The following is a 12,054-nucleotide window of genomic DNA, read 5'->3' as shown; positions in this document are numbered from 1 at the left end:
AAATCACAGAAGGCACAAGTCTACAGTGTGGGTAGGTTTGAGTATTTCACTGTATGTACACCTTACCTGAAAAACAAAAAAGAATCAAACAAATATTGACGTACGTGCTTAAAAGTTTAAGAGCAGGGGTGCCTGGGTGACTCAGTCGGTTGAGCGTCCAACTTTTGGTTTTGGCTCAGATCATGATCTCACGGTTTTGTGAGTTCAAGCCCCCAAGTTGGGCTCTGTGCACTGATCACGTGGATCCTGCTTGGGATTCTCTCTCTCTGTCTCTCTCTCTCTCTCTCTCTCTCTCTCTCTCTCTCTCTCTGCTCCTCCCCCACTCATGCCATCTCTGTCTCTTTCAAAATAAATAAATAAAGTTTATTTAAAAAAAGTTTAGGACCAAAGCATACTGATATCTAAACTCACTTTGAAATGCACCAAAAATGAGCTGGGTTGATGGACAGAGATGGAATACAGGTGGTAGAGAAAGGGTAAAATCTTCATTGTAGGATCTGGGTGGGGGGAGAGGTGTTCATCGTACAATTCTTTCCACTTCTCTGATTGAAAATCTTCACAATAAAATGTTGGGAAAATAGGTGTCAAGGGGCGCCTGGGTGGCGCAGTCGGTTAAGCGTCCGACTTCAGCCAGGTCACGATCTCGCGGTCCGTGAGTTCGAGCCCCGCGTCAGGCTCTGGGCTGATGGCTCAGAGCCTGGAGCCTGTTTCCGACTCTGTGTCTCCCTCTCTCTCTGACCCTCCCCCGTTCATGCTCTGTCTCTCTCTGTCCCAAAAATAAATAAACGTTGAAAAAAAAAAATAGGTGTCAAGACAAGTTTCAAATGATCCAATGCATGTATCTGCCAATGAAATTCAAACACCTTTCACTTAAAAGAAGGGCACCCATTCTCTGTCCGCCTTGTTCCCGCTGCCTCTGCCAGAACTTACCTGGTCTTTCCCGTAATCATCTAGGATTTTCCCTGCCTTCTCCTTTTTCTTTACTGCCTATTTTTGTTGGTGAATAAGAGTTTACAACACTCTGATCCAGGTTTCAAAATTCTCTTCAGTTCGGTAATAATCTTTGCCTTTGTACACTCCTTTTTGTCTTGAGTGATTTTTATCTTTAAGCAATTGGCCAAACTATTCAGAAAACAATTTTTGGATGACTGTGGGAGGCAGAATTGCTTTAGGGTCTTTGGAAACTTAGCTGTATCTTGTTAAAGGAAGATAAGAGCAGTGAAGGTTCCATAAAGATCGAGAAACAATGGTGTACAGGACACTGAAGAGGCATTCTACCTAAATGATTTTGTGTACTGAGACACAAAACTTCAGTGAGGGGGCAGGGGGATGTTAGCTAAGGGGGATTTCTCTAATTTACTCGAGGTTGATCTCAGATCACAGGAGATAATCTTTTCTTTATAAAGAACAAAGAGTCAATGTTTTCTCTGCAATGTTTCTTTTCCAGTAAAATCTGAAAAAGCACAATATAATCTTAGTAATATAGAAGGAATTCATGTGTTCAATTTTTATTGTTTAGGTAGTGCCTAATGTTTTCAATGAGCTTTTCTAATATAGATATTGTAATCAATGAAATTACAAAATTCAAATGGTGTTTTTGGTAAGGGTTACTGCATTAAAAAAAAATTACTATGCATCTATTTAAAAAATAGATGCCACAGGGGCATCTGGGTGGCTCAGACAGTTGAGCATCTGGCTTTGGCTCAGGTTGTGATCTCACAGTTCATGAGTTCAAGCCCAGCGTTGGGCTTTATGCTAACAGCTCAGAGCCGGGAGTCTGCTTTGAATTCTATGCCTCCCTCTCTCTCTGCCCTCCCCTGCTTGCTCTCTCTCTCTCTCTCACTCTCAAAAATAAATAAATAAACTTAAAGATAAATTAAAAAAAAAAAAGATGCCACATAAAACAGAACTACCTATCAATAGTGTTCTATCCCAGGAGAATGACCTTGTTCAAGTCATGAGGCCCTTAGCCTCTCAATAGAAAATAGTTATTGAATGTTTGTGTTCCAGATCATTACTCCTAATTGTGAAACACAATGCACACTTATATCCTATACAATATTTAATATATTATATATTTTTTCACTGTGAACTTAAAGTTGGTTATTTTTATCATATTCCTTTAAAGGGGATTCTTTTTTAATTAAAAAGGCTTTGTGAAGAAACTGATGAATTATGTGTAATTATGCAGTTCCCTAAAGTATTATTTTGATCCACCAGTAGTTAGACACTTACATTTTATGTACTGATCTGGTTCCTAAACCAGATTCTTGCGTGTGGTATTTACATGGTAGGAGGAGCTGATATTTATTCTGTTTGGTGCTGAGGTAAATACTCATTTTCTCCATCCTTTAGGAGATTACCACTAGAGTTACCATTCTAGTAATCTGGTTTGATTATCTTAGGAGGCAATCATTTAAAATACAATATGGTTTGGGGTCCCTGGGTGGCTCAGTCAGTTAAGTGTCTGACTCAGGTCGTGACACTTGCGGCTCAGGTCGTGATCTCACAGTCATGGGATTGAGCCCCAAGTCGGGCTCCATGCTGAGCACGGAGCCCGCTTCAAGATTCTCCCTCCCCCTCTCTCTCTCTGACCCTCTCCCCTGCTTTTCCACTCTCTAAACAAACAAACAAAGATTAGAAAAAGAACAAAATGCAATATGATTTTAAACACTGGTGTTTTATCCCTAGAGCTAAAACGATATTTTTCTGGCTCTATACCACATGTATGCATTTAGATCTGCAGTACAATCAACTCTATCCATTCCCTTGGCACAGATTAGCCAAGCAAGAAAAAGAAACCAAGTCATGGGAACTGATTTAGCGATGCATTTCTCTATCGACAAATACTTCACATGTTGACTTAGCAAGTGCTCCCACTTCTTCACCCCCCCCCCAAGTGCTCCACATCAAGAGAACTCCCCGCTTCCTGCCCAGGGGCCCCTCCCACTCTGGACAACCTCGGTGGCCTTGAGTTACAGGGGGCAGCTAGGAGTGGTGAGGGCACATGCTCTCTGTACTCAGAAGTCCCTGCTCCAAGTCACATGCAAAGAAGCACAAACCTCATGAAGGTTAACTGAACAGAATTTGGTTGAATAATATCTCAATTATAGTAATCAGCATCAGGTATTCTTTGTACTAGGTAGGCTTTAAATTTTTTTCATGTTTATTTATTTGTGAGACAGAAAGAGACAGCTTGAGCAGGGGAGGGGCAGAGAGAGAGAGAGAGAGAGAGAGAAAGAGAATCTCAAGGAGGCTCTAAGCTTTCAGCACAGAGCCTAATGTGGGGCTCGAACTCATGAAATGGTGAAATCATGACCTCAGTTGAAGTCGAGTTGGACGCTTAACTGACTGAGCCACCCAGGTGCCCCTGTACTAGATAGGTTTAAAGAATTTCTGTATGTCCTTACCTTGCTGGTATCATACATACACTTTTAATACAAGAAAAATAAATTCCTTCATTAGTATGCTTGAGTAGAAAAACATTTAAATCGTTTTAGTGCCATAAAAACATCCTGGCTGTCTTTCACTAAAACTAATCTTTCTTCTCAGATAAACTAATGTTTGAAGAAAAAAAAAAAAAAACAAAAACGATTCACTAAACATTATTCCTTGCATGAATACATTTACTTTCACTTCACAGTTATAAAATAATTACTGTTCCTTATTGCATATGACCGCATCTGCTAGAAGAAGAAAAAAGGGAATACACACTAGAAAAAGCATGTGTTAAAAATAATTTTTTTAAGGGGCGCCTGGGCAGCTCAGTTGGTTAGGCATCCTGACTCTTATCTCGGCTCAGGTCTTGATCTCAGGGTTGTGGGTTCAGACCCCATGTTGGGTTCCATGCTGGGTGCAGAGCCTACTTTAAAAAAATAGTAATAATTTTTTTTTTTTTTTAAAACACCTCAGGTTGCTGAATCATTTCAAAGACGACTGAAATACCTCAGTAAAGGGAAACTACCCAAGCTTCAAGTTGGAGGAGGGATAAGAAATCAAAGGGTGAGAAAGGGCCTCGGGATCAAGAATTTAGCAAGAGCCAACGTTTGATTTTATGCATAAAAATCAAAGGCAGAATGAAGGCTACAGTAGGATACGTATGTTACACAGTTTTCCCATTACCTAGCCATGGACTTAATCAATTAGACTATACATTTTTGTTGACAGACATTATTTACTTTAGTTAGTGTTCCTATAATACTAATCTGTATTTTTCTCTCATTCAATGGGACACACAATGGAATCATTTCTCTATGTGTGTATTTAGCCAGTAGCTAATATAAAGCCAAACTCCACTGAGCATGAAATAAATTCCTTCTCATTCACCAGTGTTTTTTTTGTGTTTTTTTTTTAATTCCCCTTCTTCACAGCCTGAGTACATATGGCCTTCTTAAATGCACTTTAGGACTTGTCAATCTAATGGAAATTCCCTTATTAATATGAAGTAAAAAATAAAACTAAAGACAACTGCCACAAGCTGGCAGGCAACAATGCTACTACATATAATTACCCAAGTTTTCATCTGAGAGACTTCCCGATAGCTTAATAATTCATTGTTAGAAGTTTCTAGATGTTTTTCTCAGCAGCAAATATTGTTGCTGCGTTAAAACCGGAGTATCTAAAATGCTGACTACCCTGAAGCTAATTGCAACATCTTTTTCATCAATATTTCTCAAATGACTCAGGGTCGGTGGTTGAGGGCCTTAATGCATTTGTGTGTAAGAAAAGCATGAGTTTTTCCAGTGAGGTTTGTTCTCTGTTTTGGAAAAAGAAAAAAAAACAGTTTTGAGTTCTATATAATGCTAGTATATGATGCTATACTAATCCATACTCAAAACCAATGTGATATCCTGAAAAGAAAATGATCTGCAATTCTTGGATAAGGAGTCTAGGGCAATAATTTCAGATCCTTTTCTTCCCCAGAATGGAATTAAAAATTATGAAAATTTTATGGGGTTGAATAATCAAAGTGGCTTTTGCTGTCAGGAGTTTTTATTTTGAAAAAATAATCAAAGCTATTTATTTGATCATGGAGAAATTTGGAAAAATAAGAATGTAAGTTCCTGAATTGAGAAATTTGTGATTTTTTTTTTAGAAAATTCAAATCCATTTTGTTCTCCATTTACTCTAACCTCACCCATTTAACCAAGTAAACTTCTATAAATAAATAAATTAGAGAAGGCTAGTATTAGAAATAAACCACTCTGGGGAGCCTGGGTGGTTCAATTGGTTAAGCATCCATGTTCGGTTTAGGTCATGATCTTGTGGTTCATGGGTTTGAGCCTCACATCAGGCTTTGTGCTGACAGCTCGGAGCCTGGAGTCTGCTTCTGATTCTGTGTCTCCCTCTCTCTCTGCCCCTCCCCTGCTCATATTCCGTCTCTGTCTCTCTCTCAAAAATATATATTTAAAAAACATTTTTTTTTTAATTAGAAAAAGAAACTACCCTGTTTACCAGCACTCTTTGAATCATGGTAGTTGCCTGGTTGACCAATAAAAACAGCACCTCTAACAACGACAAATGGCATCATTCATAGAAAAATTCTGGAATGATCTAACACTATTCCAGGATAATAACATCAATGTATTCTAATAATTTAATATCCAGGTTAATAGTATTAAAGTATTCTAATGACTTGAATATTAGGGAGATGATGATTTCACTTTTAGTAATGTATCCACATGAGTCCAAAGAAGCAGGTGAGGATGTTAGGTTAAGTTCAATAAACTTTCCGTGAGAATCTCTTAGGATCAAAGCACTAAGGCAGGCACCCCCTCTGAGACACCAGGATGCCAGACCTGGGCTGTTCCTAACCCTGGGGCTCTCACAATCGGGAGGGAAAAACAGGCATCTACTCACAGATTCTAGTAAAATAATATTTAAAATGCAGCAATATTTTAAAATATATTAGAGGAGAGAGTCTAGAACAAGAAATGCAGTTAGGGATAATCCAGGCAGATGGATGAGGGTGTGTACCCAGGCAAAGGCAGGTCTAAAATCCTTTCCCAGCTCCTCTGGTTAGTTTTCAAATCAATTTCAATTTCCTTCCCTTTGCATATTTCATATAACCCTTCATGCCCTACTCACCCTTCAAGCTAAGTTCTGATCTTTCCTGATTCCCAGGCTAATATAGATGTTCTTCTTTTGTCCTGTTCCCATCTGCACTTAGCATTTGCACCAGTTCCCATCTCCCTCCCATTTTTCTCCCCCCTCACTATCCATTCTCTGAAAAATAAAAACAACTCTGATCAATCTGTGGGTTACTTTGGGGTAGAACCATATCCTACTTGCCCTAAGTTTGCCTCTGGCTCATGTGAATGCCCAATAAAGTCTGAATGGAAGAATAAATAAATGAAGGAAGGAATGCTTTCTCACTACTAAGTGCACAGAACTGGGAGACTGAATCTAGACTCTTTTCCTGGTTGCACTTCTACATGCCTTTATGTCTTCAGGCACATCAACCTCTCAGAGCCTCTATTTCTTCAACTTTTTTTTTTTTTTTTACTTTTTTAAAATGTTTATTCATTTTTAAGAGGCAGAGAGAGACATAGCATGAGTGAGCGGGGGTCAAAAAGAGAGGGAGACACAGAATCTGAAGCAGGCTCCAGGCTCTGAGCTGCCATCATACAGCCTGACACGGGGCTCGAACCCACGCACCGTGAGATCATGGCCTGAGCCGAAGTCAGATGCTCAACCAACTAAGCCACCCAGGCGCCCCTTCAACTATTTTTTTTTAAGTTTCTTTATTTATTTATGACAGTGGGAGAGATAGGGTGCAAGTGGGGGAGGGGCGGAGAGAAAGGGACACAGAGGATCCCAAGCAGGCTCTGTACTGTCAGCACGGTGTCCAATATGGGGCTCCATCCCATGAACTGTGAGATCATGACCTGAGCCAAACCAAAGTTGGACGCTCAACTGACTGAGCCACCCAGGCATTCCAATTTCTTCAACTATTAAATGAGTATTTTTATGAGCCCTTTTTTCTAAGTTATTATGATTCTGGAATTTTACCTCAATAGATTATCAGGTAAATTTGTCCACCATTCTCTTTCCCACTATTTGGAAAATGAAGTAAGAAAAAATTTTCTCCATTCAATGTACAGAAAGGCAAAGAGAAGTAATTTGGTAATTCTTTTATCATTTTGGATAAAATAACCAAAAAGAGGGCCACCTGGATGGCTCAGTAGATTAGGCATCCAACTTGCATTCAGATCATGCTCTCATGGTTCGTGGGTTCCAGCCCCCACATCAGGCTCTGTGCTGACAGCTCAGAGCCTGGAGCCTGCTTCAGATTCTGTATCTCCTTCTCTCTCTGCCTCTCTCCCTGCTCACACTCTGTCTCTGTCTCTCAAAAAATAAATGTTAAAAAAAATTTTTATTTTTTTATTTTTTTAAATTTTTTTTTTTCAACGTTTATTTATTTTTGGGACAGAGAGAGACAGAGCATGAACGGGGGAGGGGCAGAGAGAGAGGGAGACACAGAATCGGAAACAGGCTCCAGGCTCTGAGCCATCAGCCCAGAGCCTGACGCGGGGCTCGAACTCACGGACTGCGAGGTCGTGACCTGGCTGAAGTCGGACGCTTAACCGACTGCGCCACCCAGGCGCCCCAAAAAAAAAATTTTTTTAAGAATTCAAAAGAAATAGGGGCGCCCCAAAAAAAATTTTTTTAAGAATTCAAAAGAAATAGGGGCGCCTGGGTGGCTCAGTCAGTTGAGCGTCTGACTTCAGCCAGGTCACGATCTCACGGTCCGTGAGTTCGAGCCCCGCATCAGGCTCTGGGCTGATGGCTCAGAGCCTGGAGCCTGTTTCCGATTCTGTGTCTCCCTCTCTCTCTGCCCCTCCCCCGTTCATGCTCTGTCTCTCTCTGTCCCAAAAATAAATAAACGTTGAAAAAAAAAATTTTTTTAAAAAAAGAATTCAAAAGAAATATAAACTGGCTTTCTTTTTCTTTCTCTCTCCCTTTCTTTCCTTCTTTCTCTTCTCTTCTCTCCCTCTCTCTCTCTACTTTCTGCTTTCTTTTGCTCCTTTGGGAAGTCACTCCTCAGAGCTTTGGCTCTCAAGAGGAGAAGGAGAGAAACAAATGATGTTTCATACAACCTTGATCATAAGTCAGAGAACTCCCAGAGGCTGGCTTTGCTTCTGATCGATGCCTATGACAATAGCACTTTCTTGACTCTTGCCTACTCCCCAGTGTATAAATCTACATCATGTGGAATTTTTCCAAAACAAGTTCTACTTAATATGGCATGTTTAATGTGGAACTTGTACACGTTCAGGCTTAAAATGGAAATGTCCACTCCAATCATGTATTTTCTATCAATTCTATTAGAATGGAAAGTCTATTACAATCACCACTATTTTTTTTTTAATTTTTTTTAACGTTTTTATTTATTTTTGAGACAGAGAGAGACAGAGCATGAACGGGGGAGGGGCAGAGAGAGAGGGAGACACAGAATCGGAAACAGGCTCCAGGCTCTGAGCCATCAGCCCAGAGCCCGACGCGGGGCTCGAACTCGCGGACCGCGAGATCGTGACCTGAGCTGAAGTCGGACGCTTAACCGACTGAGCCACCCAGGCGCCCCACAATCACCACTATTTATGAAAGGCAGTGTTTGGGTAAGGAGGAAGAACATGGACTTCTGTATCACAGCACCATGGATGTGAATTATAAGTCTACCAGTTGCCAGCTGTGTGGCCATGGCTGAGTGGCTTTACGTCTCAGTGTCCTTATTTGTGCAATGAGAAGAGCAGTGCCTAGGAACTTCTGTGAGCATTAAATGAGATTATGGGTAAAATATAATGTATTAGGAGCTCAATAAAGAGTTGTTCTTATTATTTGCATATTGTAAGTGGATACCACTAATATCAATTTCCTCAAATATAGTTAGACTTACATGGTTATAATTCATGTATTTGAGTCTCTGTTTCTCTGATTTGATTTTTAGATGAAATAGCAGGCTTGTCTTCCAGGGTCACTGAGTATGAGAAGTACCTGCCTTTAAACAGAAGAGACACATTCAGCCCAGAGTGATGTGCATCATGAATGACACATGGAGGAAAGAAACCCAGACTCTCCAAGGCAGGGACTCACTGCACAGAAGGCTGAGCAGGACTGCTCACTCTATTCACACTTGACCCCCTTCCCTCCTCCCTTTCTTCCTTGCTTACTGTTCCTTCTGATGTTGCCTTTGCAACACTGTGTGGTCATAAATCCCTGTAAGTTAAATGCACATTTGTAAATCACAATCTTCTCTCATTGTCCTAGGAGGTGACAAGGGAAGATGTCTCTGAAGAGGTGACGTTTGCACAGTTACACAAAACGTGAAGAGTTAGCCATGCTAACTCCTAGGGGCAGCGCTATACTTTAATATACTTGGTTTTCTTTGTAGTATGCTTTTTATGCACTTAAAAACATGCTAACAATAGGCCCGTTGGCTTTGCCAAAGGGACCCGTTGGTACCAAAAGGCCAAGAAGCCAGGATGGGAAAGTGCTCCTACTAAAGTGTTGTGAGTCAGGGGCTGGTGTCATAGGTCACTCTTAGTCTCTTTTCCCCACCTCCTCACCCCCGCATCTAGTCCATCTTTGGACAAAGGCAGCCAGGAGGTTCCCTGCCCTTCTGATCCAGGTGGGTTGTGAAGGTGAGAAGAGCCCCGGCCAAGCCAAGAGTTAATGTCCTGCTCAGGCGAAGTCCCAAGTGACCTGACCAGGTGGGCCTGACATGGCGCCCCCCTCCAGCTCCGGGGCACTGAGTGGAAAAGGAGCCCTTAATGTCATCCAGGCTGCCTGGGCCAGGAGAGGAGATGCCCTGAGGAAACCAACATAAGCTTTCATGACATCTTTCCTCCCTCCGAGGGAATGAACCCACCCTCATACAGTTATCACGTGATTTCTTGCATTTGCCATCGGAGCTTATTTTCAGGGACACGTTCTCCGATGCTGAGGACCGTGGGCATATGTGAAAGAGTGGGGGAAAGAGTGAAGAGGGTTTAAGTTGAAATTACTTACAGTAGCACATCCGCCACCCCTAAAATATGTTCAGGAGGCTACTTACCAGTTGTGGCAAAATGCACCTCACCTTAAATGTTTTTTTTTCCAGAAAACAACACAAACATCCCTGCAGGTTATGAATTAGTGTATATGAAAAATAAGCATACGTGAAACTATTTCCCCACTTTTATTTGTGACTTATCAGCAATTGTCAGAGGCTCCTTAGAACAACTGGGTCCTTCCTCTTCTGTTCCTTTCCCCCGGGAAACCTACAACCATGCTTTCGTAACAGGAACACACCATTGAAAGAAACTCTATTTCAAGCTATTTATCCTAAATTACAAATCATTTTAATCACTAGTAAGTGAACTTGTTTTGTATACGAAATACCGTTATTCTCAGAACTTTGAAATAATATACCATCATGGCTAATGTTGAAATGTGCAAAAGTCTTGCTTGCTTAGTGTTAAACAGGGCTTTTGCTTCCAATGCGAATTATTCAAAAGTGACCAGTTATCTTCTTTTCTCGAAAATCTCACACTTGGGAGCATTTTTAAATGAAGACAACTTGGGGTCCTCCCTAGGCTGGGAGCCCTGTCAGCTCAAGACAGAAACAGGGCAAATGGCTCCCCGCCCACAGCTCCTCCTCCTTCAAAAGCAAATACTTGGGTTTTGGACTACATCAATTTAATCATTGATGGCTGTTAGTAAAAGAAAAGCTTTAAGATATTCTAGAGATTCCAAGGCCCTTTCCAGCTCAGTGGGGGAAAAAGAGGGGGAGGAGTGGAGAGAAGGAGAATGAAAAAGAAAGACCCTACATAATCAGTGAGGGAAAAGTCAAATCCAAACTCCTGGGAGCTTGGCATTTAACACAGTTGACTTTTTTTTGTCTCACATGGGAAGATGAAGAGACGTTTAATCTCAGAAAAACTAGAGGGGGTGGTGAGCTAAAGGCCTTCTCAGGGTTTTGCTGAGTTCCATTTCCATAGCAATGGACTCAAGGTGTCCTTGACAAAGACAGAGGTTTTCACTGTTAAGATAAATAAGCAGAATGAACCAGCTGGGCACAAACATCCTCTGCAGAAAACAGAACCTTATCGGGATCCACCCACTCCTCCCACAAAGGCTTGTTTAATGCTTATATTCCATGACATTGTGGTTTTTGATTCAGCATAATAGTTCAGTTGCAGAGACAAAAACTAGAATTCATTCATCAGGAAGTGTTTTTCTCTTTGGCTGCCAAGGGCAGCAACTTAAATACCTGTGGAAAACATTATTGCATTTAGGCAACACACAAAAGGTCCTCAACGCACACACATATTTTGAAATCTTCCGTCTGATTCCCACTGCCCTGGAAAGGCACTACCACTCCTCCTCTCCTTCCAGATCCTTACAGGGGTGAACTGACTGAAAGGAAAGTCAAAAAGCAAGTATGGCCTTTAAGTTCAACATTGCCAGCCTGCTGAATTAAAATGCAGTCACATTATACTTTGCTTATTCACGTATAATGTGTGCGAGGTTTATATCATTTGTTTAAGTACCTAAAAACATCAATTAATGCAACATTTTCTCACCAGCCAAATGCTTCCAAAACCCATCAACTTTTCTACAAACCCTTCGAGGTCTTAATTATTTCTTTCTCCTTCTTCTGCCTCTGTTGTGCTCTGTGATACAAATTTTCCTTGCTTCTGCTTTAAAACTTTGGCAAGTCTGTTGAGGAATGTGCCCCCAGTCACTTCCAGGATGTGTGATCAGTGCCTTCCCCCCTGGTTTAATGCTCTGCTGAAACCATCCTGCAAGTTTTCAGAATTTAAACAAAGAGCCCCCTATTTTCATTTTGCCCTTACTCTCCATGGGCCCAGCAGTAGCATCAATCGAGGCTTGTCCTCACAAGTGTCCATGTACCTGCGATGAAACCATTTGGCATTCAAAGCCACCACCTGTAACTGAACACAAGTACGATGACCCCAAAGTGGCTGGATCCACCAGATTACAGCTCTTTTTACTCCAGTACATTCCTACAGGGACATCTCACAAACAAAGAAATCATTTGAGATATCTCCC

General features: G+C 41.2%; 1 protein-coding gene across 3 annotated transcripts in view; it reads right to left on the bottom strand.

Annotated features, from left to right (window-relative positions):
• The window catches only part of LAMA1 (laminin subunit alpha 1), a 168,478-nt gene that overhangs the window by 136,887 nt on the left and 19,537 nt on the right, over positions 1-12,054 (bottom strand). The window contains exon 1 of one of the 3 annotated variants that reach the window (XM_045459557.1): positions 412-517. The exons of the other annotated variants lie outside the window; for them this stretch is intronic. The gene's annotated coding sequence lies outside the window, so the exon portion shown is untranslated. Of the gene's footprint in view, positions 1-411; positions 518-12,054 lie in introns of those variants that run through there. 3 annotated transcript variants of the gene reach the window in all.

Source organism: Leopardus geoffroyi, chromosome D3, assembly GCF_018350155.1.
Source record: "Leopardus geoffroyi isolate Oge1 chromosome D3, O.geoffroyi_Oge1_pat1.0, whole genome shotgun sequence".
Classification (NCBI taxonomy): Eukaryota; Metazoa; Chordata; class Mammalia; order Carnivora; family Felidae; genus Leopardus; species Leopardus geoffroyi.
Note: the sequence above shows the minus strand (reverse complement) of the source record. Positions and strands in the feature narration are given on the sequence as shown.